This window comes from Carassius gibelio, chromosome A3 (assembly GCF_023724105.1).
Source record: "Carassius gibelio isolate Cgi1373 ecotype wild population from Czech Republic chromosome A3, carGib1.2-hapl.c, whole genome shotgun sequence".
In the NCBI taxonomy this organism is placed as follows: domain Eukaryota; kingdom Metazoa; phylum Chordata; class Actinopteri; order Cypriniformes; family Cyprinidae; genus Carassius; species Carassius gibelio.
In genome coordinates this window covers 877799-904862 of record NC_068373.1, presented here as the reverse complement: position 1 = coordinate 904862, position 27064 = coordinate 877799, and the positions used below count along the sequence as shown (strand labels likewise).

The 27064-nt window shown below is 38.9% G+C and overlaps 22 pseudogenes; all 22 read left to right on the top strand.

Moving 5' to 3' along the window:
• The first annotated feature begins 297 nt into the window (after positions 1-297).
• On the top strand, positions 298-416 carry LOC127965579 (uncharacterized; annotated as a pseudogene).
• Positions 417-787: 371 nt separating this feature from the next.
• Positions 788-906, top strand: LOC127963470 (uncharacterized; annotated as a pseudogene).
• Positions 907-1855: 949 nt separating this feature from the next.
• On the top strand, positions 1856-1974 carry LOC127961934 (uncharacterized; annotated as a pseudogene).
• Positions 1975-2460: 486 nt separating this feature from the next.
• Positions 2461-2579, top strand: LOC127965573 (uncharacterized; annotated as a pseudogene).
• A 1121-nt stretch (positions 2580-3700) lies between these two features.
• On the top strand, positions 3701-3819 carry LOC127961928 (uncharacterized; annotated as a pseudogene).
• A 6901-nt stretch (positions 3820-10720) lies between these two features.
• On the top strand, positions 10721-10839 carry LOC127961923 (uncharacterized; annotated as a pseudogene).
• A 486-nt stretch (positions 10840-11325) lies between these two features.
• LOC127965572 (uncharacterized) lies at positions 11326-11444 on the top strand (annotated as a pseudogene).
• A 1713-nt stretch (positions 11445-13157) lies between these two features.
• LOC127961918 (uncharacterized) lies at positions 13158-13276 on the top strand (annotated as a pseudogene).
• A 486-nt stretch (positions 13277-13762) lies between these two features.
• LOC127965568 (uncharacterized) lies at positions 13763-13881 on the top strand (annotated as a pseudogene).
• Positions 13882-14252: 371 nt separating this feature from the next.
• LOC127963463 (uncharacterized) lies at positions 14253-14371 on the top strand (annotated as a pseudogene).
• A 1889-nt stretch (positions 14372-16260) lies between these two features.
• LOC127961913 (uncharacterized) lies at positions 16261-16379 on the top strand (annotated as a pseudogene).
• Positions 16380-16865: 486 nt separating this feature from the next.
• Positions 16866-16984, top strand: LOC127965559 (uncharacterized; annotated as a pseudogene).
• A 488-nt stretch (positions 16985-17472) lies between these two features.
• Positions 17473-17591, top strand: LOC127961907 (uncharacterized; annotated as a pseudogene).
• Positions 17592-18077: 486 nt separating this feature from the next.
• LOC127962827 (uncharacterized) lies at positions 18078-18196 on the top strand (annotated as a pseudogene).
• Positions 18197-18683: 487 nt separating this feature from the next.
• On the top strand, positions 18684-18802 carry LOC127965554 (uncharacterized; annotated as a pseudogene).
• A 486-nt stretch (positions 18803-19288) lies between these two features.
• On the top strand, positions 19289-19407 carry LOC127965546 (uncharacterized; annotated as a pseudogene).
• Positions 19408-19896: 489 nt separating this feature from the next.
• LOC127965538 (uncharacterized) lies at positions 19897-20015 on the top strand (annotated as a pseudogene).
• A 370-nt stretch (positions 20016-20385) lies between these two features.
• LOC127963459 (uncharacterized) lies at positions 20386-20504 on the top strand (annotated as a pseudogene).
• Positions 20505-22082: 1578 nt separating this feature from the next.
• LOC127961901 (uncharacterized) lies at positions 22083-22201 on the top strand (annotated as a pseudogene).
• Positions 22202-22687: 486 nt separating this feature from the next.
• On the top strand, positions 22688-22806 carry LOC127961463 (uncharacterized; annotated as a pseudogene).
• A 487-nt stretch (positions 22807-23293) lies between these two features.
• Positions 23294-23412, top strand: LOC127964046 (uncharacterized; annotated as a pseudogene).
• Positions 23413-23897: 485 nt separating this feature from the next.
• On the top strand, positions 23898-24016 carry LOC127965535 (uncharacterized; annotated as a pseudogene).
• The last annotated feature ends 3048 nt before the right edge of the window (positions 24017-27064 follow it).

Below are 27064 nucleotides of genomic sequence, written 5' to 3'. Positions count from 1 at the left end.
CCGATCTCTTAATCTTAGCAGGTATTGGCCTGGTTAGTGCTTGGATGGGAGACCGCCTGGGAATACCAGGTGCTGTAAGCTTTTGGGTTTTCATTCCTACTTATATAATGTATGGGCGATTTGATTGGCTGATCTTTAAATAGTCCTCTCTTTGCAGTATCCTTCGCTTGCGACCGTAACAACCTGGCTATGCCTGATCTCGTCTGCTCTCGGAAGCTAAGCAGGTTTGGTCCTGTATAATGTACCGGCGATTAGATTGACTGATCTTTAAATAGCTCTCTCTTTGCAGCAGTCTTCGCTTATGGCCATACCACCCTGGCTATGCCAGATCATGTCTGAGCTCGGAAGCTAAGCAGGTTTGGGCCTGGTTAGTAATTGGATGGGAGACCCCCTGGTAATACCAGTTGCTTTAAGATTTTTGTAAATTTTTCACAAATTATATAATAATCTTGAAAAAAAAAAGAGTCAATGCCCATTCTTTGAATCTTAGCAGTCATGGACCTGTTTAGTGTCTGGATGGGAGACCGCCTCGGAATACCAGGTGCTCTAATATTATTGGAAATTTATTACTAATTATATAATAATCTTAAAAAAAAAAAAAAAAAAAAAAAAGAGTCAATGCCCGATCTCTTAATCTTAGCAGGTATTGGCCTGGTTAGTGCTTGGATGGGAGACCGCCTGGGAATACCAGGTGCTTTAAGCTTTAGGGTTTTCTTTCCTACTTATATAATGTACCGGCGATTAGATTGACTGATCTTTAAATAGCTCTCTCTTTGCAGCAGTCTTCGCTTATGGCCATACCACCCTGGCTATGCCAGATCATGTCTGAGCTCGGAAACTAAGCAGGTTTCGGCCTGGTTAGTAATTGGATGGGAGACCCCCTGGTAATACCAGTTGCTTTAAGATTTTTGGAAATTTTTCACAAATTATATAATAATCTTGCAAGAAAAAAAGAAAGGAGTCAATGCCCCATATCTGAATCTTAGCAGGTATGGGCCTGGTTAGTAATTGGATGGGAGACCCCCTGGTAATACCAGTTGCTTTAAGATTTTTGGAAATTTTTCACAAATTATATAATAATCTTGCAAGAAAAAAAGAAAGGAGTCAATGCCCCATATCTGAATCTTAGCAGGTATGGGCCTGGTTAGTAATTGGATGGGAGACACTGTGGTAATACCAGTTGCTTTAAGATTTTTGGAAATTTTTCACAAATTATATAATAATCTTGAAAAAAAAAAAAAAAAGTCAATGCCCGATCTCTGAATAATAGCAGGTTTTGCCTGGTTAGTACTTGGATGGAAGACGGCCGGGAAATACCAGTTGCTGTAATATTTTTGGCAATTTTTACTAATTACATAATAATCTTGCAAAAAAAAAAAAAAAAAAAGAGTAAATGCCCAATCTTTGAATCTTAGGAGGTATGGACCTGTTTAGTGCTTGGATGGGAGACCGCCTCGGAATACCATTTGCTGTAATATTTTTGGAAATTTGTACTAATTATATAATTATCTTGAAACAAGAAGAGTCAATGCCCAATCTTTGAATCTTAGCAGCTATGGACCTGTTTAGTGTTTGGATGGGAGACCGCCTCGGAAAACCAGGTGCTCTAATATTATTGGAAATTTATTATTAATTATATAATAATCTTTAAAAAAAAAAAAAAAAAAAAAAAAAAAAAAAGAGTCAATGCCCGATCTCTTAATCTTAGCAGGTATTGGCCTGGTTAGTGCTTGGATGGGAGACCGTCTGGGAATACCAGGTGCTTTAAGCTTTAGGGTTTTCTTTCCTACTTATATAATGTACTGGCGATTAGATTGGCTGATCTTTAAATAGCTCTCTCTTTGCAGCAGTCTTCGCTTATGGCCATACCACCCTGGCTATGCCAGATCATGTCTGAGCTCGAAAGCTAAGCAGGTTTGGGCCTGGTTAGTAATTGGATGGGAGACCCCCTGGTAATACCAGTTGCTTTAAGATTTTTGTAAATTTTTCACAAATTATATAATAATCTTGAAAAAAAAAAGAGTCAATGCCCATTCTTTGAATCTTAGCAGTCATGGACCTGTGTAGTGTTTGGATGGGAGACCCCCTGGTAATACCAGGTGCTCTAATATTATTGGAAATTTATTACTAATTATATAATAATCTTAAAAAAAGAGCCAATGCCCGATCTCTTAATCTTAGCAGGTATTGGCCTGGTTAGTGCTTGGATGGGAGACCGCCTCGGAATACCAGGTGCTGTAAGCTTTTGGGTTTTCATTCCTACTTATATAATGTATGGGCGATTTGATTGGCTGATCTTTAAATAGTCCTCTCTTTGCAGTATCCTTCGCTTGCGACCGTAACAACCTGGCTATGCCTGATCTCGTCTGCTCTCGGAAGCTAAGCAGGTTTGGTCCTGTATAATGTACCGGCGATTAGATTGGCTGATCTTTAAATAGCTCTCTCTTTGCAGCAGTCTTCGCTTATGGCCATACCACCCTGGCTATGCCAGATCATGTCTGAGCTCGGAAGCTAAGCAGGTTTGGGCCTGGTTAGTAATTGGATGGGAGACCCCCTGGTAATACCAGTTGCTTTAAGATTTTTGTAAATTTTTCACAAATTATATAATAATCTTGAAAAAAAAAAGAGTCAATGCCCATTCTTTGAATCTTAGCAGTCATGGACCTGTGTAGTGTTTGGATGGGAGACCCCCTGGTAATACCAGGTGCTCTAATATTATTGGAAATTTATTACTAATTATATAATAATCTTAAAAAAAAAAGAGCCAATGCCCGATCTCTTAATCTTAGCAGGTATTGGCCTGGTTAGTGCTTGGATGGGAGACCGCCTCGGAATACCAGGTGCTGTAAGCTTTTGGATTTTCATTCCTACTTATATAATGTATGGGCGATTTGATTGGCTGATCTTTAAATAGTCCTCTCTTTGCAGTATCCTTCGCTTGCGACCGTAACAACCTGGCTATGCCTGATCTCGTCTGCTCTCGGAAGCTAAGCAGGTTTGGTCCTGTATAATGTACCGGCGATTAGATTGGCTGATCTTTAAATAGCTCTCTCTCTGCAGCAGTCTTCGCTTATGGCCATTCCACCCTGGCTATGCCAGATCATGTCTGAGCTCGGAAGCTAAGCAGGTTTCGGCCTGGTTCGTAATTGGATGGGAGACCCCCTGGTAATACCAGTTGCTTTAAGATTTTTGGAAATTTTTCACAAATTATATAATAATCTTGCAAGAAAAAAAGAAAGGAGTCAATGCCCCATATCTGAATCTTAGCAGGTATGGGCCTGGTTAGTAATTGGATGGGAGACACTGTGGTAATACCAGTTGCTTTAAGATTTTTGGAAATTTTTCACAAATTATATAATAATCTTGAAAAAAAAAAAAAAAAGTCAATGCCCGATCTCTGAATAATAGCAGGTTTTGCCTGGTTAGTACTTGGATGGAAGACGGCCGGGAAATACCAGTTGCTGTAATATTTTTGGCAATTTTTACTAATTACATAATAATCTTGCAAAAAAAAAAAAAAAAAAAGAGTAAATGCCCAATCTTTGAATCTTAGGAGGTATGGACCTGTTTAGTACTTGGATGGGAGACCGCCTGGGAATACCAGGTGCTTTAAGCTTTAGGGTTTTCTTTCCTACTTATATAATGTACCGGCGATTAGATTGGCTGATCTTTAAATAGCTCTCTCTTTGCAGCAGTCTTCGCTTATGGCCATACCACCCTGGCTATGCCAGATCATGTCTGAGCTCGAAAGCTAAGCAGGTTTGGGCCTGGTTAGTAATTGGATGGGAGACCCCCTGGTAATACCAGTTGCTTTAAGATTTTTGTAAATTTTTCACAAATTATATAATAATCTTGAAAAAAAAAAAGAGTCAATGCCCATTCTTTGAATCTTAGCAGTCATGGACCTGTGTAGTGTTTGGATGGGAGACCCCCTGGTAATACCAGGTGCTCTAATATTATTGGAAATTTATTACTAATTATATAATAATCTTAAAAAAAGAGCCAATGCCCGATCTCTTAATCTTAGCAGGTATTGGCCTGGTTAGTGCTTGGATGGGAGACCGCCTCGGAATACCAGGTGCTGTAAGCTTTTGGGTTTTCATTCCTACTTATATAATGTATGGGCGATTTGATTGGCTGATCTTTAAATAGTCCTCTCTTTGCAGTATCCTTCGCTTGCGACCGTAACAACCTGGCTATGCCTGATCTCGTCTGCTCTCGGAAGCTAAGCAGGTTTGGTCCTGTATAATGTACCGGCGATTAGATTGGCTGATCTTTAAATAGCTCTCTCTTTGCAGCAGTCTTTGCTTATGGCCATACCACCCTGGCTATGCCAGATCATGTCTGAGCTCGAAAGCTAAGCAGGTTTGGGCCTGGTTAGTAATTGGATGGGAGACCCCCTGGTAATACCAGTTGCTTGGCTTACGGCCATACTAACCTGAGGGCGCTAGAGAGCTACAGGAAGTGTTGGCTGCAGTTGGGAGAGGAAGGCTCTCCTCCATTTTGATTTTTCTGTTAGTGTTTGTTTTGTGAGTTGTTTTTTTTGGACTTTTAGTTTATTTTTTGTGTGTTTTTCAGTTTTAAACCACCTAACAGCAGCATCTTGCTGGCTGGAGGGTGGTTAATTTTTTTCTTTTTTTGTGTTTTTGTACAATGGATGGATTATTGGCAAACGACATTGGACTGGCTGGAGAGAGACGCATGGCAAACGAAACCGGACTGGCTGGAGAGACACGCATGGCAAACGACACTGGACTGGCTGGAGAGAAACGCTTGGCAAACGACACCAGACTGGCTGGAGAGAGACGCATGGCAAACAACACTGGATTGGCTGGAGAGCGACGCATGGCAAACAACACTGGACTGGCTGGAGAGAGACGCATGGCAAACGACACTGGACTGGAGTATCGACAACGAGCAGGACACGGTAAAAATCAAGATGCAAGATATACAATTGGTGAAAGGAAATACTTAAAGGAGGCGACTGTGATTGTGAATGTGGAGAATGTAAGTGAAGTGAGAGCTGTGGATATTATTAAAGCGGTGACGGACAAATGTGGATATGGTAAAATCTTAGCACTGAGGCCAAGACAAGGAAAGGAATATGAACTGACAATGGAAAAAGAAGAAACTTGTGATGAACTGACTGAGGGATTGTTAATTAAAGGAGTGAACTGTGAGATAAAGAAACTGCAAAACAGAGATTATGTTGTCTCTTTCATGCATCTGCCCGTCTACCTTGCTGATGAAGAGATTTTAAATAAACTGGAGGTTTGGGGGGTTTCCCCAATTTCAAAAATAAAGCGGCGTGTTTATCCGGGCACCAGCATTGAGGATGGGACGAGATACGTAAAGGCGCGGTTCCCGAAGGAGGTGGCCTCCCTCCCTTACAGCACAAAAATAGAAACGGCAGAGGGACCACAATATTTTCGGGTGATGCACAGTCATCAGGTTAAGACTTGTCGGCTGTGCATGAGCCCAGACCATGTGGTGAAGGACTGCCCGGAGTTCACGTGCCATAAATGCGAGGAGAGAGGCCATTTCGCGAGAAATTGCAATGCTGTGACGTGCCCGGAGTGCAATTTGGTTTTAAATAAGTGTGAGTGTTGGATGCAGGGTGAGGAGGAGGAGCAGCAGCAGGTGGGCGGGCAGGTGCATGAAAGAGACAACGAGCAGCGAGACGTTGGAGAAGGGGTACGTGGTGAAGGACTGGAATTAAATAAGGATATAGAACAACAGAAAGAGTGTACCGAACCAATCATACAAACACAACAGGATGGGGGAATTTGGACACAGATGGATTTGACAGACAGCTTGCAAAATGCTTTGGATAATGTGGAACTGGTTGATGAAAGGAATAAAGTACTGAGTGATGCACAACAGGAGGGAATTTTATGTACACCGATGGATGTGACGGACAGTGTGCAAAAGGAGATGGACGGGATAGAAATTTATGATGCTACAAAAGAGTGTGAACAAGGAAAAGAAAATGAGGAGACGCAGGGGAAATCATCAAAAAGAAGAAGATCTGTAAAGGTAATACCTAATCTTGATACTGCAAGAAAAAGAATGCTTAAAGAAGATGGGATTGAGTGTGCAAATAAGTATGAGCTGCTAAAAGGTTTGGAGGAGATGGACTGAGTTTATGGGTTTTATGCATGTTTTTATATGTTTTATGCTTTTAAGAATTGTTACTTTTAATGCTAGAGGGCTTTCAAATGTAGGAAAATTTGAAAAGGTGAAAGAAATGTGTAAAAGAGAGGATGTGATTTTATTACAAGAAACTAACTGGAGGGAAGAGTACATGACTGAAATAAGAAAAAGGTGGAGTGGAGAGATTTTTTATAACAATGGTGATGGGAGGCTGGGAAGAGGTGTTGCGATTTTAATAAAAGAAAACTGTGGGGTATCATGTAAAACAATATATAATGACATAGATGGGAAATGTATTGCGGTTGAAATGGAGTATGAGGAGAAAAAAGTTATTGTAGTTAATATTCATGCACCGACTGTAGAAACTGAAAAGAAGGAATATTTTAATGTATTAAGAGATTTTTTAAAAAAGCATAAAGAAGTTATTATGATGGGTGATTTTAATACAGTTTTCAGTAAATTAGAAATTGGTGAGGGAATGGTTTTTAAAAATGATAAAGGAAGAAAAGAACTGAAATTATTAATGGAAGAAAATAATATGATTGATGTATGGAGAGAAAGAAATGAAGAAAAGAAAGAATATTCAAGGAGGCAATTAGTAGGGAATTTTATGTGTAAGACAAGGATTGATTTTATTTTGTGTACAAGGAACATTGAAGGTTTTATTGGTAACATGAAATATGTAGAATCAAGCTTAAGTGACCATAAACCACTTTTTATACAAGTAGACTGGAGTTCAGTGAAAAGAGGGCCAGGTGTATGGGTTTTAAATGTAGAGGTTTTGAAGAATGAGGAGTATGTGTTAAGTATTAAAGAAATTATTGAAAAAGAAAAGGAGAATGAAATGTACAGTGAAGATAAAAGGATATGGTGGGAAAATGTTAAATATTTAGTAAAAAAATTCACAATAAAGTATTGCAAATTAATACAGATGTGTAAGAGGAAGAAGGAGAGAGAAATAAGAGAAAAATTGGAAAATGAATTAAATGAGAATGGGAAAGATACACAAAAAATAAAAGAATTGGAGGGATTATTGAAAGACATGGAAGAGAAAAAATATGAAGGTGCAAGACTAAGGAGTAAAGCTAAATATACGGTGGAGGGTGAAAAATGTACAAAGTTTTTCTTTGATCTAGAAAAAATAAGAGGGAAAGCTGGAATGATTAAAGAAATAAGAGGGGAAAATGGTGTAGTGGTGGAAACAAATGAGGAAATATTAAAAGAAGTAAAAGCATATTATGAAAATCTGTTTAGTACTGAGGGGTTGAAAGAAGAAGAGAAATTGGAGTTACTAAATCAAATAAAAACAACAGTAGGAGATGTAGACAAAAAAGACTGTGATGAAGAGATAAGAGAAGAAGAGATAAAAAGAGCAATAAGTGAATTAAACAAAAATAAAAGTCCAGGTATAGATGGTTTGGGGAGTGAATTTTATATAGTTTTTAAAGATTTTTTAACTAGTATTTTAAAAGAAGTATATGAAGACATTTTTAAAAAAGAGGAAATGAATCAGAGAATGGGGATGGGATTAATAAAGTTGATATATAAAAGAAAAGGAGATAAAGTAGACCTAAAAAATTATAGACCAATTACAATGCTGAATACAGATTTGAAAATTTTAACAAAAGTTTTAGCCAATAGATTGAAAGAGGTAATGCCAACCATAATTAAAACAAATCAAGTGTATGGAGTAAAAGGGAAAGATATAGCAGATACAACTTTAAGTATAATAGATAGAATAAGATATATGAAAGAAAAAAACAAAAAAGGATATGTTATTAGTTTGGATTTTGAAAAGGCCTTTGATAGAGTGGAGCATGATTATTTATTTGGAATTTTAAGAAGGTACGGGTTTGGGGATAATTTTGTCAAGTGGATTACAATTTTATACAGGGGAGCAATAACAAGAATACAGTGTAACGGTTTTTTAACAGAATGTTTTAAAATTACTAGGTCAATAAGACAAGGATGTCCATTATCGGCGCTTTTATATTCTTTAGTTGCAGAACCATTGGGATTAGCTGTTAAAATAGATGAAGACATAAGAGGGATGAACATTGAAGGAAGTGGGGGAAATGAAAAAATATTTCAATATGCAGACGATACAACAATAATAGTTAAGGATATAGAGAGTGTTAATAAAGTAATGGAAGTGGTACAGATGTTTTGTAGGGGATCAGGAGGCAAGTTAAATGAAGAAAAAACAATATATGTGAGATTTGGAGGAGTAAATGTTTTAACTGATTATTTTCATTTTAAAGAAACAAAAGAAATAAGGATTTTAGGTGTTCTAATGGGAAAAGATGAAAGGAATGTTAAAGAAAAAATGTGGGAAGAAATAGTAGGAGGAATTGAAAGAAGGTTAAATTTTTGGAAATTGAGGACTTTAAGTTTGAAAGGGAAGGTTTTAATTTTAAATGTGTTAATGGTGTCAAAGTTGTGGTATGTTTTATATGTGACTGCTATGCCAGTGTGGGTGGAGAAAAGGTTGAAAAAATGTTTTTTAGATTTTTTATGGAATGGTAAACCGTCAAGAATTGCATACAGTACATTAATAGGAGAAGTAGGGAAAGGGGGGGTGGGATTAATTGATGTTGAACAGAGAAAAAATAGCTTAAGAGTTAAAATAGTAAAAAAATATCTAGATGATGGTCACAAAGCAGCATAGAAAAAGACAATGGAATATTTTTTAAACAAATGTGGGGATTTTAACATGGGGGATGGGATTTTATGGATGAAAACTAAGAATTGGATGACAGAGTGCTTACCAGAGTTTTATAGGGAAATGTTTAGTGCCTGGGGAAAATTTTTAGACAGAGTAGAGTATGATCCACATGGGAGAGAAAACATTTTAAATCAACCTCTGTTTTTAAACAAAAACATTTTAAAACAAGACAAAGAATTGTTTTTAAAGAAATGGATGGATGTGGGGATAACAAGAGTGAGAGATGTTTTGTATGAATTTAAAGAAGGGTTTTTACCGACACAATTTATTGTAGATGCAATGGAGGAGGCAAAGGAGGATTACAGTGAACAAGAAATAAAAAATAAATATGAAATCATAAAAAATGCAATACCTAAAGAGTGGATAAAAAGAATAGAAAGTATGGAAGGAGAGCCAAAAGAGAAATGCATTCATGTGAAGTTTGGGGAAAAAATGTATGATTTTAAGGAATGTACTGTGAAAATGATTTATTGTGCTTTTAGAGATGATGTTTTTAAAGAGCCGATTGTAAATGGATACTGGGTGCAGAAATTCAAAGATTTAAAAAAAGAGTGTATATGGAGAAACATGACGGGGAAATGTGTGGAAACTAAATTGGAATGTTTGGAGTATTTTATAAGGCATAAAGTGGTTTTTACTGATGTAATTTTAAATAAAATAGGAATGGAAGAAAATGCTCTGTGTAAAGTGTGCCAGGAAGAGGAAGAGGGGATTTTACATATGTTTTTACATTGTAGAGAGTTGGACGACTTTTTAAGGAAATGTAAATGTTTAATTAAAGATGTGACTGAGGAGTGGGATGAAAATATAATGGAATGGAACAGAGTTGTCATGTTTGGTTGGGAAAAAAAGTGTAAAAACAAAAGTTTCATTAATCTGTGTGTAATGCTAATGAAAAGTGCAATATGGGACAGAAGAACTTTGGCTAAAAAGGAAAAAATTGTGTTGGATGTTTGGAGTGTGTTTAAAAGAAAAACAGAATTATATATTGAAAGACTGTATGTTTACTTTAAAGGTGTAAATATGTTAGACTCTTTTTATGATGTTTTTACCCCAAAAGTATGTTGTGTTTTAAAGAATTTAATGTGGAGTTTGCCAGAAAGTGGAAGAGTTTTTTAAATTATCTATGTAAAGGAAAGATGTGTAATGTAGAGATGTGTAAAGTCAATGTTATGTAATTTCTATTGATTGTGTTTAATCTATTGTATTTTATTGATTGAAATTTCTTAATAAAAAAAAAAAAAAAAAAAAAAAAGGCTATGCCAGATCATGTCTGAGCTCGGAAGCTAAGCAGGTTTGGGCCTGGTTAGTAATTGGATGGGAGACCCCCTGGTAATACCAGTTGCTTTAAGATTTTTGTAAATTTTTCACAAATTATATAATAATCTTGAAAAAAAAAAAGAGTCAATGCCCATTCTTTGAATCTTAGCAGTCATGGACCTGTGTAGTGTTTGGATGGGAGACCCCCTGGTAATACCAGGTGCTCTAATATTATTGGAAATTTATTACTTATTATATAATAATCTTAAAAAAAAGAGCCAATGCCCGATCTCTTAATCTTAGCAGGTATTGGCCTGGTTAGTGCTTGGATGGGAGACCGCCTGGGAATACCAGGTGCTGTAAGCTTTTGGGTTTTCATTCCTACTTATATAATGTATGGGCGATTTGATTGGCTGATCTTTAAATAGTCCTCTCTTTGCAGTATCCTTCGCTTGCGACCGTAACAACCTGGCTATGCCTGATCTCGTCTGCTCTCGGAAGCTAAGCAGGTTTGGTCCTGTATAATGTACCGGCGATTAGATTGGCTGATCTTTAAATAGCTCTCTCTTTGCAGCAGTCTTCGCTTATGGCCATACCACCCTGGCTATGCCAGATCATGTCTGAGCTCGAAAGCTAAGCAGGTTTGGGCCTGGTTAGTAATTGGATGGGAGACCCCCTGGTAATACCAGTTGCTTTAAGATTTTTGTAAATTTTTCACAAATTATATAATAATCTTGAAAAAAAAAAGAGTCAATGCCCATTCTTTGAATCTTAGCAGTCATGGACCTGTGTAGTGTTTGGATGGGAGACCCCCTGGTAATACCAGGTGCTCTAATATTATTGGAAATTTATTACTAATTATATAATAATCTTAAAAAAAGAGCCAATGCCCGATCTCTTAATCTTAGCAGGTATTGGCCTGGTTAGTGCTTGGATGGGAGACCGCCTGGGAATACCAGGTGCTGTAAGCTTTTGGGTTTTCATTCCTACTTATATAATGTATGGGCGATTTGATTGGCTGATCTTTAAATAGTCCTCTCTTTGCAGTATCCTTCGCTTGCGACCGTAACAACCTGGCTATGCCTGATCTCGTCTGCTCTCGGAAGCTAAGCAGGTTTGGTCCTGTATAATGTACCGGCGATTAGATTGGCTGATCTTTAAATAGCTCTCTCTTTGCAGCAGTCTTCGCTTATGGCCATACCACCCTGGCTATGCCAGATCATGTCTGAGCTCGGAAGCTAAGCAGGTTTGGGCCTGGTTAGTAATTGGATGGGAGACCCCCTGGTAATACCAGTTGCTTTAAGATTTTTGTAAATTTTTCACAAATTATAGAATAATCTTGCAAGAAAAAAAGAAAGGAGTCAATGCCCCATATCTGAATCTTAGCAGGTATGGGCCTGGTTAGTAATTGGATGGGAGACCCCCTGGTAATACCAGTTGCTTTAAGATTTTTGGAAATTTTTCACAAATTATATAATAATCTTGCAAGAAAAAAAGAAAGGAGTCAATGCCCCATATCTGAATCTTAGCAGGTATGGGCCTGGTTAGTAATTGGATGGGAGACACTGTGGTAATACCAGTTGCTTTAAGATTTTTGGAAATTTTTCACAAATTATATAATAATCTTGAAAAAAAAAAAAAAAAAAAGTCAATGCCCGATCTCTGAATAATAGCAGGTTTTGCCTGGTTAGTACTTGGATGGAAGACGGCCGGGAAATACCAGTTGCTGTAATATTTTTGGCAATTTTTACTAATTACATAATAATCTTGCAAAAAAAAAAAAAAAAAAAGAGTAAATGCCCAATCTTTGAATCTTAGGAGGTATGGACCTGTTTAGTGCTTGGATGGGAGACCGCCTCGGAATACCATTTGCTGTAATATTTTTGGAAATTTGTACTAATTATATAATTATCTTGAAACAAGAAGAGTCAATGCCCAATCTTTGAATCTTAGCAGCTATGGACCTGTTTAGTGTTTGGATGGGAGACCGCCTCGGAAAACCAGGTGCTCTAATATTATTGGAAATTTATTACTAATTATATAATAATCTTTAAAAAAAAAAAAAAAAAAAAAAAAAAAAGAGTCAATGCCCGATCTCTTAATCTTAGCAGGTATTGGCCTGGTTAGTGCTTGGATGGGAGACCGCCTGGGAATACCAGGTGCTTTAAGCTTTAGGGTTTTCTTTCCTACTTATATAATGTACCGGCGATTAGATTGACTGATCTTTAAATAGCTCTCTCTTTGCAGCAGTCTTCGCTTATGGCCATACCACCCTCGCTATGCCAGATCATGTCTGAGCTCGGAAGCTAAGCAGGTTTGGTCCTGTATAATGTACCGGCGATTAGATTGGCTGATCTTTAAATAGCTCTCTCTCTGCAGCAGTCTTCGCTTATGGCCATTCCACCCTGGCTATGCCAGATCATGTCTGAGCTCGGAAGCTAAGCAGGTTTCGGCCTGGTTAGTAATTGGATGGGAGACCCCCTGGTAATACCAGTTGCTTTAAGATTTTTGGAAATTTTTCACAAATTATATAATAATCTTGCAAGAAAAAAAGAAAGGAGTCAATGCCCCATATCTGAATCTTAGCAGGTATGGGCCTGGTTAGTAATTGGATGGGAGACACTGTGGTAATACCAGTTGCTTTAAGATTTTTGGAAATTTTTCACAAATTATATAATAATCTTGAAAAAAAAAAAAAAAAGTCAATGCCCGATCTCTGAATAATAGCAGGTTTTGCCTGGTTAGTACTTGGATGGAAGACGGCCGGGAAATACCAGTTGCTGTAATATTTTTGGCAATTTTTACTAATTACATAATAATCTTGCAAAAAAAAAAAAAAAAAAAGAGTAAATGCCCAATCTTTGAATCTTAGGAGGTATGGACCTGTTTAGTACTTGGATGGGAGACCGCCTGGGAATACCAGGTGCTTTAAGCTTTAGGGTTTTCTTTCCTACTTATATAATGTACCGGCGATTAGATTGGCTGATCTTTAAATAGCTCTCTCTTTGCAACAGTCTTCGCTTATGGCCATACCACCCTGGCTATGCCAGATCATGTCTGAGCTCGAAAGCTAAGCAGGTTTGGGCCTGGTTAGTAATTGGATGGGAGACCCCCTGGTAATACCAGTTGCTTTAAGATTTTTGTAAATTTTTCACAAATTATATAATAATCTTGGAAAAAAAAAGAGTCAATGCCCATTCTTTGAATCTTAGCAGTCATGGACCTGTGTAGTGTTTGGATGGGAGACCCCCTGGTAATACCAGGTGCTCTAATATTATTGGAAATTTATTACTAATTATATAATAATCTTAAAAAAAGAGCCAATGCCCGATCTCTTAATCTTAGCAGGTATTGGCCTGGTTAGTGCTTGGATGGGAGACCGCCTCGGAATACCAGGTGCTGTAAGCTTTTGGGTTTTCATTCCTACTTATATAATGTATGGGCGATTTGATTGGCTGATCTTTAAATAGTCCTCTCTTTGCAGTATCCTTCGCTTGCGACCGTAACAACCTGGCTATGCCTGATCTCGTCTGCTTTTGGAAGCTAAGCAGGTTTGGTCCTGTATAATGTACCGGCGATTAGATTGGCTGATCTTTAAATAGCTCTCTCTTTGCAGCAGTCTTCGCTTATGGCCATACCACCCTGGCTATGCCAGATCATGTCTGAGCTCGGAAGCTAAGCAGGTTTGGGCCTGGTTAGTAATTGGATGGGAGACCCCCTGGTAATACCAGTTGCTTTAAGATTTTTGTAAATTTTTCACAAATTATATAATAATCTTGAAAAAAAAAAAGAGTCAATGCCCATTCTTTGAATCTTAGCAGTCATGGACCTGTTTAGTGTCTGGATGGGAGACCACCTCGGAATACCAGGTGCTCTAATATTATTGGAAATTTATTACTAATTATATAATAATCTTAAAAAAAAAAAAAAAAAAAAAAAGAGTCAATGCCCGATCTCTTAATCTTAGCAGGTATTGGCCTGGTTAGTGCTTGGATGGGAGACCGCCTGGGAATACCAGGTGCTTTAAGCTTTAGGGTTTTCTTTCCTACTTATATAATGTACCGGCGATTAGATTGACTGATCTTTAAATAGCTCTCTCTTTGCAGCAGTCTTCGCTTATGGCCATACCACCCTGGCTATGCCAGATCATGTCTGAGCTCGGAAACTAAGCAGGTTTCGGCCTGGTTAGTAATTGGATGGGAGACCCCCTGGTAATACCAGTTGCTTTAAGATTTTTGGAAATTTTTCACAAATTATATAATAATCTTGCAAGAAAAAAAGAAAGGAGTCAATGCCCCATATCTGAATCTTAGCAGGTATGGGCCTGGTTAGTAATTGGATGGGAGACACCCTGGTAATACCAGTTGCTTTAAGATTTTTGGAAATTTTTCACAAATTATATAATAATCTTGAAAAAAAAAAATAAAGTCAATGCCCGATCTCTGAATAATAGCAGGTTTTGCCTGGTTAGTACTTGGATGATAGACGGCCGGGAAATACCAGTTGCTGTAATTTTTTTGGCAATTTTTACTAATTACATAATAATCTTGCAAAAAAAAAAAAAAAAAAAAAGAGTAAATGCCCAATCTTTGAATCTTAGGAGGTATGGACCTGTTTAGTGCTTGGATGGGAGACCGCCTCGGAAAACCAGGTGCTCTAATATTATTGGAAATTTATTACTAATTATATAATAATCTTAAAAAAAAAAGAGTCAATGCCCGATCTCTTAATCTTAGCAGGTATTGGCCTGGTTAGTGCTTGGATGGGAGACCGCCTGGGAATACCAGGTGCTTTAAGCTTTAGGGTTTTCTTTCCTACTTATATAATGTACCGGCGATTAGATTGGCTGATCTTTAAATAGCTCTCTCTTTGCAGCAGTCTTCGCTTATGGCCATACCACCCTGGCTATGCCAGATCATGTCTCAGCTCGGAAGCTAAGCAGGTTTGGGCCTGGTTAGTTATTGGATGGGAGACCCCCTGGTAATACCAGTTGCTTTAAGATTTTTGTAAATTTTTCACAAATTATATAATAATCTTGAAAAAAAAAAGAGTCAATGCCCATTCTTTGAATCTTAGCAGTCATGGACCTGTGTAGTGTTTGGATGGGAGACCCCCTGGTAATACCAGGTGCTCTAATATTATTGGAAATTTATTACTAATTATATAATAATCTTAAAAAAAAGAGCCAATGCCCGATCTCTTAATCTTAGCAGGTATTGGCCTGGTTAGTGCTTGGATGGGAGACCGCCTCGGAATACCAGGTGCTGTAAGCTTTTGGATTTTCATTCCTACTTATATAATGTATGGGCGATTTGATTGGCTGATCTTTAAATAGTCCTCTCTTTGCAGTATCCTTCGCTTGCGACCGTAACAACCTGGCTATGCCTGATCTCGTCTGCTCTCGGAAGCTAAGCAGGTTTGGTCCTGTATAATGTACCGGCGATTAGATTGGCTGATCTTTAAATAGCTCTCTCTCTGCAGCAGTCTTCGCTTATGGCCATTCCACCCTGGCTATGCCAGATCATGTCTGAGCTCGGAAGCTAAGCAGGTTTCGGCCTGGTTCGTAATTGGATGGGAGACCCCCTGGTAATACCAGTTGCTTTAAGATTTTTGGAAATTTTTCACAAATTATATAATAATCTTGCAAGAAAAAAAGAAAGGAGTCAATGCCCCATATCTGAATCTTAGCAGGTATGGGCCTGGTTAGTAATTGGATGGGAGACACTGTGGTAATACCAGTTGCTTTAAGATTTTTGGAAATTTTTCACAAATTATATAATAATCTTGAAAAAAAAAAAAAAAAAGTCAATGCCCGATCTCTGAATAATAGCAGGTTTTGCCTGGTTAGTACTTGGATGGAAGACGGCCGGGAAATACCAGTTGCTGTAATATTTTTGGCAATTTTTACTAATTACATAATAATCTTGCAAAAAAAAAAAAAAAAAAAGAGTAAATGCCCAATCTTTGAATCTTAGGAGGTATGGACCTGTTTAGTACTTGGATGGGAGACCGCCTGGGAATACCAGGTGCTTTAAGCTTTAGGGTTTTCTTTCCTACTTATATAATGTACCGGCGATTAGATTGGCTGATCTTTAAATAGCTCTCTCTTTGCAGCAGTCTTCGCTTATGGCCATACCACCCTGGCTATGCCAGATCATGTCTGAGCTCGAAAGCTAAGCAGGTTTGGGCCTGGTTAGTAATTGGATGGGAGACCCCCTGGTAATACCAGTTGCTTTAAGATTTTTGTAAATTTTTCACAAATTATATAATAATCTTGAAAAAAAAAAGAGTCAATGCCCATTCTTTGAATCTTAGCAGTCATGGACCTGTGTAGTGTTTGGATGGGAGACCCCCTGGTAATACCAGGTGCTCTAATATTATTGGAAATTTATTACTAATTATATAATAATCTTAAAAAAAGAGCCAATGCCCGATCTCTTAATCTTAGCAGGTATTGGCCTGGTTAGTGCTTGGATGGGAGACCGCCTCGGAATACCAGGTGCTGTAAGCTTTTGGGTTTTCATTCCTACTTATATAATGTATGGGCGATTTGATTGGCTGATCTTTAAATAGTCCTCTCTTTGCAGTATCCTTCGCTTGCGACCGTAACAACCTGGCTATGCCTGATCTCGTCTGCTCTCGGAAGCTAAGCAGGTTTGGTCCTGTATAATGTACCGGCGATTAGATTGGCTGATCTTTAAATAGCTCTCTCTTTGCAGCAGTCTTTGCTTATGGCCATACCACCCTGGCTATGCCAGATCATGTCTGAGCTCGGAAGCTAAGCAGGTTTGGGCCTGGTTAGTAATTGGATGGGAGACCCCCTGGTAATACCAGTTGCTTTAAGATTTTTGTAAATTTTTCACAAATTATATAATAATCTTGAAAAAAAAAAAGAGTCAATGCCCATTCTTTGAATCTTAGCAGTCATGGACCTGTGTAGTGTTTGGATGGGAGACCCCCTGGTAATACCAGGTGCTCTAATATTATTGGAAATTTATTACTTATTATATAATAAACTTAAAAAAAAGAGCCAATGCCCGATCTCTTAATCTTAGCAGGTATTGGCCTGGTTAGTGCTTGGATGGGAGACCGCCTGGGAATACCAGGTGCTGTAAGCTTTTGGGTTTTCATTCCTACTTATATAATGTATGGGCGATTTGATTGGCTGATCTTTAAATAGTCCTCTCTTTGCAGTATCCTTCGCTTGCGACCGTAACAACCTGGCTATGCCTGATCTCGTCTGCTCTCGGAAGCTAAGCAGGTTTGGTCCTGTATAATGTACCGGCGATTAGATTGGCTGATCTTTAAATAGCTCTCTCTTTGCAGCAGTCTTCGCTTATGGCCATACCACCCTGGCTATGCCAGATCATGTCTGAGCTCGAAAGCTAAGCAGGTTTGGGCCTGGTTAGTAATTGGATGGGAGACCCCCTGGTAATACCAGTTGCTTTAAGATTTTTGTAAATTTTTCACAAATTATATAATAATCTTGAAAAAAAAAAGAGTCAATGCCCATTCTTTGAATCTTAGCAGTCATGGACCTGTGTAGTGTTTGGATGGGAGACCCCCTGGTAATACCAGGTGCTCTAATATTATTGGAAATTTATTACTAATTATATAATAATCTTAAAAAAAGAGCCAATGCCCGATCTCTTAATCTTAGCAGGTATTGGCCTGGTTAGTGCTTGGATGGGAGACCGCCTCGGAATACCAGGTGCTGTAAGCTTTTGGGTTTTCATTCCTACTTATATAATGTATGGGCGATTTGATTGGCTGATCTTTAAATAGTCCTCTCTTTGCAGTATCCTTCGCTTGCGACCGTAACAACCTGGCTATGCCTGATCTCGTCTGCTCTCGGAAGCTAAGCAGGTTTGGTCCTGTATAATGTACCGGCGATTAGATTGGCTGATCTTTAAATAGCTCTCTCTTTGCAGCAGTCTTCGCTTATGGCCATACCACCCTGGCTATGCCAGATCATGTCTGAGCTCGGAAGCTAAGCAGGTTTGGGCCTGGTTAGTAATTGGATGGGAGACCCCCTGGTAATACCAGTTGCATTAAGATTTTTGTAAATTTTTCACAAATTATATAATAATTTTGAAAAAAAAAAAGAGTCAATGCCCATTCTTTGAATCTTAGCAGTCATGGACCTGTGTAGTGTTTGGATGGGAGACCCCCTGGTAATACCAGGTGCTCTAATATTATTGGAAATTTATTACTAATTATATAATAATCTTAAAAAAAGAGCCAATGCCCGATCTCTTAATCTTAGCAGGTATTGGCCTGGTTAGTGCTTGGATGGGAGACCGCCTCGGAATACCAGGTGCTGTAAGCTTTTGGGTTTTCATTCCTACTTATATAATGTATGGGCGATTTGATTGGCTGATCTTTAAATAGTCCTCTCTTTGCAGTATCCTTCGCTTGCGACCGTAACAACCTGGCTATGCCTGATCTCGTCTGCTCTCGGAAGCTAAGCAGGTTTGGTCCTGTATAATGTACCGGCGATTAGATTGGCTGATCTTTAAATAGCTCTCTCTTTGCAGCAGTCTTTGCTTATGGCCATACCACCCTGGCTATGCCAGATCATGTCTGAGCTCGGAAGCTAAGCAGGTTTGGGCCTGGTTAGTAATTGGATGGGAGACCCCCTGGTAATACCAGTTGCTTTAAGATTTTTGTAAATTTTTCACAAATTATATAATAATCTTGAAAAAAAAAAGAGTCAATGCCCATTCTTTGAATCTTAGCAGTCATGGACCTGTGTAGTGTTTGGATGGGAGACCCCCTGGTAATACCAGGTGCTCTAATATTATTGGAAATTTATTACTAATTATATAATAATCTTAAAAAAAGAGCCAATGCCCGATCTCTTAATCTTAGCAGGTATTGGCCTGGTTAGTGCTTGGATGGGAGACCGCCTCGGAATACCAGGTGCTGTAAGCTTTTGGGTTTTCATTCCTACTTATATAATGTATGGGCGATTTGATTGGCTGATCTTTAAATAGTCCTCTCTTTGCAGTATCCTTCGCTTGCGACCGAAACAACCTGGCTATGCCTGATCTCGTCTGCTCTCGGAAGCTAAGCAGGTTTGGTCCTGTATAATGTACCGGCGATTAGATTGGCTGATCTTTAAATAGCTCTCTCTTTGCAGCAGTCTTCGCTTATGGCCATACCACCCTGGCTATGCCAGATCATGTCTGAGCTCGGAAGCTAAGCAGGTTTGGGCCTGGTTAGTAATTGGATGGGAGACCCCCTGGTAATACCAGTTGCTTTAAGATTTTTGTAAATTTTTCACAAATTATATAATAATTTTGAAAAAAAAAAAGAGTCAATGCCCATTCTTTGAATCTTAGCAGTCATGGACCTGTGTAGTGTTTGGATGGGAGACCCCCTGGTAATACCAGGTGCTCTAATATTATTGGAAATTTATTACTAATTATATAATAATCTTAAAAAAAAAGAGCCAATGCCCGATCTCTTAATCTTAGCAGGTATTGGCCTGGTTAGTGCTTGGATGGGAGACCGCCTGGGAATACCAGGTGCTGTAAGCTTTTGGGTTTTCATTCCTACTTATATAATGTATGGGCGATTTGATTGGCTGATCTTTAAATAGTCCTCTCTTTGCAGTATCCTTCGCTTGCGACCGTAACAACCTGGCTATGCCTGATCTCGTCTGCTCTCGGAAGCTAAGCAGGTTTGGTCCTGTATAATGTACCGGCGATTAGATTGGCTGATCTTTAAATAGCTCTCTCTTTGCAGCAGTCTTCGCTTATGGCCATACCACCCTGGCTATGCCAGATCATGTCTGAGCTCGGAAGCTAAGCAGGTTTGGGCCTGGTTAGTAATTGGATGGGAGACCCCCTGGTAATACCAGTTGCTTTAAGATTTTTGTAAATTTTTCACAAATTATATAATAATCTTGAAAAAAAAAAAGAGTCAATGCCCATTCTTTGAATCTTAGCAGTCATGGACCTGTTTAGTGTCTGGATGGGAGACCACCTCGGAATACCAGGTGCTCTAATATTATTGGAAATTTATTACTAATTATATAATAATCTTAAAAAAAAAAAAAAAAAAAAAAGAGTCAATGCCCGATCTCTTAATCTTAGCAGGTATTGGCCTGGTTAGTGCTTGGATGGGAGACCGCCTGGGAATACCAGGTGCTTTAAGCTTTAGGGTTTTCTTTCCTACTTATATAATGTACCGGCGATTAGATTGACTGATCTTTAAATAGCTCTCTCTTTGCAGCAGTCTTCGCTTATGGCCATACCACCCTGGCTATGCCAGATCATGTCTGAGCTCGGAAACTAAGCAGGTTTCGGCCTGGTTAGTAATTGGATGGGAGACCCCCTGGTAATACCAGTTGCTTTAAGATTTTTGGAAATTTTTCACAAATTATATAATAATCTTGCAAGAAAAAAAGAAAGGAGTCAATGCCCCATATCTGAATCTTAGCAGGTATGGGCCTGGTTAGTAATTGGATGGGAGACCCCCTGGTAATACCAGTTGCTTTAAGATTTTTGGAAATTTTTCACAAATTATATAATAATCTTGCAAGAAAAAAAGAAAGGAGTCAATGCCCCATATCTGAATCTTAGCAGGTATGGGCCTGGTTAGTAATTGGATGGGAGACACTGTGGTAATACCAGTTGCTTTAAGATTTTTGGAAATTTTTCACAAATTATATAATAATCTTGAAAAAAAAAAAAAAAAAGTCAATGCCCGATCTCTGAATAATAGCAGGTTTTGCCTGGTTAGTACTTGGATGGAAGACGGCCGGGAAATACCAGTTGCTGTAATATTTTTGGCAATTTTTACTAATTACATAATAATCTTGCAAAAAAAAAAAAAAAAAAAGAGTAAATGCCCAATCTTTGAATCTTAGCAGCTATGGACCTGTTTAGTGTTTGGATGGGAGACCGCCTCGGAAAACCAGGTGCTCTAATATTATTGGAAATTTATTACTAATTATATAATAATCTTTAAAAAAAAAAAAAAAAAAAAAAAAAAAAAGAGTCAATGCCCGATCTCTTAATCTTAGCAGTTATTGGCCTGGTTAGTGCTTGGATGGGAGACCGCCTGGGAATACCAGGTGCTTTAAGCTTTAGGGTTTTCTTTCCTACTTATATAATGTACCGGCGATTAGATTGACTGATCTTTAAATAGCTCTCTCTTTGCAGCAGTCTTCGCTTATGGCCATACCACCCTCGCTATGCCAGATCATGTCTGAGCTCGGAAGCTAAGCAGGTTTGGTCCTGTATAATGTACCGGCGATTAGATTGGCTGATCTTTAAATAGCTCTCTCTCTGCAGCAGTCTTCGCTTATGGCCATTCCACCCTGGCTATGCCAGATCATGTCTGAGCTCGGAAGCTAAGCAGGTTTCGGCCTGGTTAGTAATTGGATGGGAGACCCCCTGGTAATACCAGTTGCTTTAAGATTTTTGGAAATTTTTCACAAATTATATAATAATCTTGCAAGAAAAAAAGAAAGGAGTCAATGCCCCATATCTGAATCTTAGCAGGTATGGGCCTGGTTAGTAATTGGATGGGAGACACTGTGGTAATACCAGTTGCTTTAAGATTTTTGGAAATTTTTCACAAATTATATAATAATCTTGAAAAAAAAAAAAAAAGTCAATGCCCGATCTCTGAATAATAGCAGGTTTTGCCTGGTTAGTACTTGGATGGAAGACGGCCGGGAAATACCAGTTGCTGTAATATTTTTGGCAATTTTTACTAATTACATAATAATCTTGCAAAAAAAAAAAAAAAAAAAAAGAGTAAATGCCCAATCTTTGAATCTTAGGAGGTATGGACCTGTTTAGTGCTTGGATGGGAGACCGCCTGGGAATACCAGGTGCTTTAAGCTTTAGGGTTTTCTTTCCTACTTATATAATGTACCGGCGATTAGATTGGCTGATCTTTAAATAGCTCTCTCTTTGCAGCAGTCTTCGCTTATGGCCATACCACCCTGGCTATGCCAGATCATGTCTGAGCTCGAAAGCTAAGCAGGTTTGGGCCTGGTTAGTAATTGGATGGGAGACCCCCTGGTAATACCAGTTGCTTTAAGATTTTTGTAAATTTTTCACAAATTATATAATAATCTTGAAAAAAAAAAGAGTCAATGCCCATTCTTTGAATCTTAGCAGTCATGGACCTGTGTAGTGTTTGGATGGGAGACCCCCTGGTAATACCAGGTGCTCTAATATTATTGGAAATTTATTACTAATTATATAATAATCTTAAAAAAAGAGCCAATGCCCGATCTCTTAATCTTAGCAGGTATTGGCCTGGTTAGTGCTTGGATGGGAGACCGCCTCGGAATACCAGGTGCTGTAAGCTTTTGGGTTTTCATTCCTACTTATATAATGTATGGGCGATTTGATTGGCTGATCTTTAAATAGTCCTCTCTTTGCAGTATCCTTCGCTTGCGACCGTAACAACCTGGCTATGCCTGATCTCGTCTGCTCTCGGAAGCTAAGCAGGTTTGGTCCTGTATAATGTACCGGCGATTAGATTGGCTGATCTTTAAATAGCTCTCTCTTTGCAGCAGTCTTCGCTTATGGCCATACCACTCTGGCTATGCCAGATCATGTCTGAGCTCGGAAGCTAAGCAGGTTTGGGCCTGGTTAGTAATTGGATGGGAGACCCCCTGGTAATACCAGTTGCTTTAAGATTTTTGTAAATTTTTCACAAATTATATAATAATCTTGAAAAAAAAAAGAGTCAATGCCCATTCTTTGAATCTTAGCAGTCATGGACCTGTGTAGTGTTTGGATGGGAGACCCCCTGGTAATACCAGGTGCTCTAATATTATTGGAAATTTATTACTAATTATATAATAATCTTAAAAAAAAGAGCCAATGCCCGATCTCTTAATCTTAGCAGGTATTGGCCTGGTTAGTGCTTGGATGGGAGACCGCCTGGGAATACCAGGTGCTGTAAGCTTTTGGGTTTTCATTCCTACTTATATAATGTATGGGCGATTTGATTGGCTGATCTTTAAATAGTCCTCTCTTTGCAGTATCCTTCGCTTGCGACCGTAACAACCTGGCTATGCCTGATCTCGTCTGCTCTCGGAAGCTAAGCAGGTTTGGTCCTGTATAATGTACCGGCGATTAGATTGGCTGATCTTTAAATAGCTCTCTCTTTGCAGCAGTCTTCGCTTATGGCCATACCACCCTGGCTATGCCAGATCATGTCTGAGCTTGAAAGCTAAGCAGGTTTGGGCCTGGTTAGTAATTGGATGGGAGACCCCCTGGTAATACCAGTTGCTTTAAGATTTTTGTAAATTTTTCACAAATTACATAATAATCTTGAAAAAAAAAGAGTCAATGCCCATTCTTTGAATATTAGCAGTCATGGACCTGTGTAGTGTTTGGATGGGAGACCCCCTGGTAATACCAGGTGCTCTAATATTATTGGAAATTTATTACTAATTATATAATAATCTTAAAAAAAGAGCCAATGCCCGATCTCTTAATCTTAGCAGGTATTGGCCTGGTTAGTGCTTGGATGGGAGACCGCCTCGGAATACCAGGTGCTGTAAGCTTTTGGGTTTTCATTCCTACTTATATAATGTATGGGCGATTTGATTGGCTGATCTTTAAATAGTCCTCTCTTTGCAGTATCCTTCGCTTGCGACCGTAACAACCTGGCTATGCCTGATCTCGTCTGCTCTCGGAAGCTAAGCAGGTTTGGTCCTGTATAATGTACCGGCGATTAGATTGGCTGATCTTTAAATAGCTCTCTCTTTGCAGCACTCTTCGCTTATGGCCATACCACCCTGGCTATGCCAGATCATGTCTGAGCTCGGAAGCTAAGCAGGTTTGGGCCTGGTTAGTAATTGGATGGGAGACCCCCTGGTAATACCAGTTGCTTTAAGATTTTTGGAAATTTTTCACAAATTATATAATAATCTTGAAAAAAAAAGAGTCAATGCCCATTCTTTGAATCTTAGCAGTCATGGACCTGTGTAGTGTTTGGATGGGAGACCCCCTGGTAATACCAGGTGCTCTAATATTATTGGAAATTTATTACTAATTATATAATAATCTTAAAAAAAAAGAGCCAATGCCCGATCTCTTAATCTTAGCAGGTATTGGCCTGGTTAGTGCTTGGATGGGAGACCGCCTGGGAATACCAGGTGCTGTAAGCTTTTGGGTTTTCATTCCTACTTATATAATTGTGAGATTCTGCTCGAGTACGTGAACACATCTTGTGATACAGGACATTGTGTGATAACAGTATGATGTATTCCTTTGAACCTTACTCTATATTCATGGTGTTGCTCAATGCAGTGTGTTATGCTTGATCAGCTAAATATCTGCCAGACATTACGTTGTTTCATTTCCCTATAAAAGTAGCACCCCTTGTACAATAAAGTTGAGCTTAGAATGAACTACACCACTTGTGTGACTCATTCTTGGTTCCCGGGTACCTGCTCTTCTCTGCTCAGATAACCCAACCTGAACCAAAATAATATTTATGATCTCGAAGGCAAGAATATACAATTTATTCTTACAGCTGGGGGCTCGTCCGCGAAAGGGGGGAATCTCCTAAGAACCAGGGAGTGAAACATCCCGAGATCAGGAGATCAAGAGAAAAAGACGCACCGGTGAATCAGGCGGACCTACATAAAAAAGGGGGTAAGTGTTTTCGTATATTTCTTAAAAGAAATATAGCGCTTACCCTCTGTAGGATCCTAGTAGGGGATTAATGTAAAAATTATCCCGCGTTCCCCGTAAAGACACGGGAAGGAGTTGTAATCACTAATTGCTAGTGGAATTAAGCTTTCCATTGTTGTTACACTACGGCTGGCAACAGTAGTCAATTGACTATTAGCGTAGAGTGATTGGATGTGCAGTACTGGCCACACTGTACTTTTGATCACGGTTGCGTATTGCGAATTCTAAGTATTTGAACCATCGCGGAAATTGATTTAATTTGGGGAGTGAAATTTAATTAAAATCCATATTGTGGAAATCAATTAACAATTGTTATTACATGTTGAAATATTGTGACCCAAAAGAAAGGTGTTTTAGGGGCGACCCGAACTTGGTTTGGCGAGAGCCCAAAACTATAGGAAACACCCAAACAAAAGAAGGTGATCTAGTGACGATCAGGGCGAAAGCTTTGTGTAAGTCAAAACCTAGAAAAATCACCCAAGGTCACAATACAATACATGGAATCACAGTTAAGGTTGGGCAAAAGAGTATAGAAGAATTTTGAATTGCAAATTTGCTTGCTTATCACTGCCTAAACACTATAATTTGCGCTGCTATTAAGTGGAAGATGGGGGGTTCAAAGTCAAGACCATTACCAGAAGAGACACCAATTGATTTTATGTTCAGAAACAATCAAGGGTTTTATACGGAACCTTTTGTAAGTGACATAGCAGGATGGTCAGAGAGTATGCAACCACAAATTGAAACTCCGTATCCGAGAGAGGGTTCATTCACTGATGAGGGTATGGAATTAGCTAAAAGTCTAATTTTTGAGGGGTGGGGCGATCCCACTTGGGATTATAAATATATGACTAAAAGTTATAATGTTTAGAAGGATCTGAAAAAGGTCTGGGATCAAGGACCAGAAAAGAAAAAGGTACTTGCCTTTGTGGCTAAGCAAAACAGCTTTCCACAAGACAAGCCACCGCCCTTCTGCACTCCTCGCCTACCCACAGCGCCACCGCGCAACAGTCATGTTACTGAAAAGTCAGGTACTTTCAAAGAGACAAAGGTAGAGACAAAGGAAACTCCCAAAACTCAGAGTGCAATGGTGTGGATGAGATCGGGAAATGCGATAGGGGTGAAACCAGTAAAAATGACAGATATGGAAGCAATCTGTAAAAGTTTGCCTTCTCCACAGAATCCTAGTAAATTTGTAACTATTCTGCAATCACACACAAAGTATGCTCCTTTTACAGGTGCAGATTACAGAGCAGTTCTGGCAAGGACACTGGAAGGAGATGTCACTGAGGAAATTCTGATTAGTGAATGCAAAACACTGGCGTATGAAAATGATCATATATCGGGCTCAGCTACGGCAGCATCGCCACATGTATTTTTCTGGGAAAAACAGGAAAATCATACTTCTTTCTTTAAGGAGTTGAGAGCATTCCTAGAGAAGCGTCTAGGCAATAAACAAGATTTATCATTTGCTGCAAACACAAAGCAGAAGTCTAAAGAAACGGCTTCAGATTTCTATCTGAGATTTAAGAAAGCATGGGTGGAGGAATCTAAACTCCCACTTGATGATAACTTAAAGGCGTTATTCATCAACACATTTCTGAATAATATGCATGGAAAACAAGCACAACTGATTAGAATCACAACAACTAACTTGTTAGAAATGACCATAGAAGCATTAGGGAAGCGAGTTAGGGAACTAGATATTTCTGGAGGGTTTGTGGTCAAAACTGAAACTGCTATGTTCACTGGGCAAAAGCCACAGAGAGGTGAACATGACCTAAAAGCAGAACTGAAACACAGATCAAGTGTTCCAAAAAAGATTAAGAATAGTTTGTTATCTCTGTGGAAAGGAAGGTCATGTCCAAAGAAATTGCAGAAAAGGGAGAAGTCAGAATCGTCCTCAGGGAGATTCAGTTCAGTGGAAGCCAAGAATAGATCACTCTCAGCAGAGAGACAGAGAAAGATTCAACTCCCCTTATCCTACTTCTTGGCACAAGCCTCAAGGACCACAATAGGGATGCCTACAGAGTGAAGTCAGTTCCAATGTATCTATGACGACCCTCACATTTACTAATAACAATAAAGATTTGCCATATGTTACATTGTTAGTACACGGTCAACCACAGACGTTCCTCCTAGATTCTGGAGCTGACGCAACTTCAATGACTGCTGCACATTATGAGGGTCCTCTTTCTAGTCAAATAGTAAACTCTGTAGGAATTTCAGGAACTGACATTCAATGTCC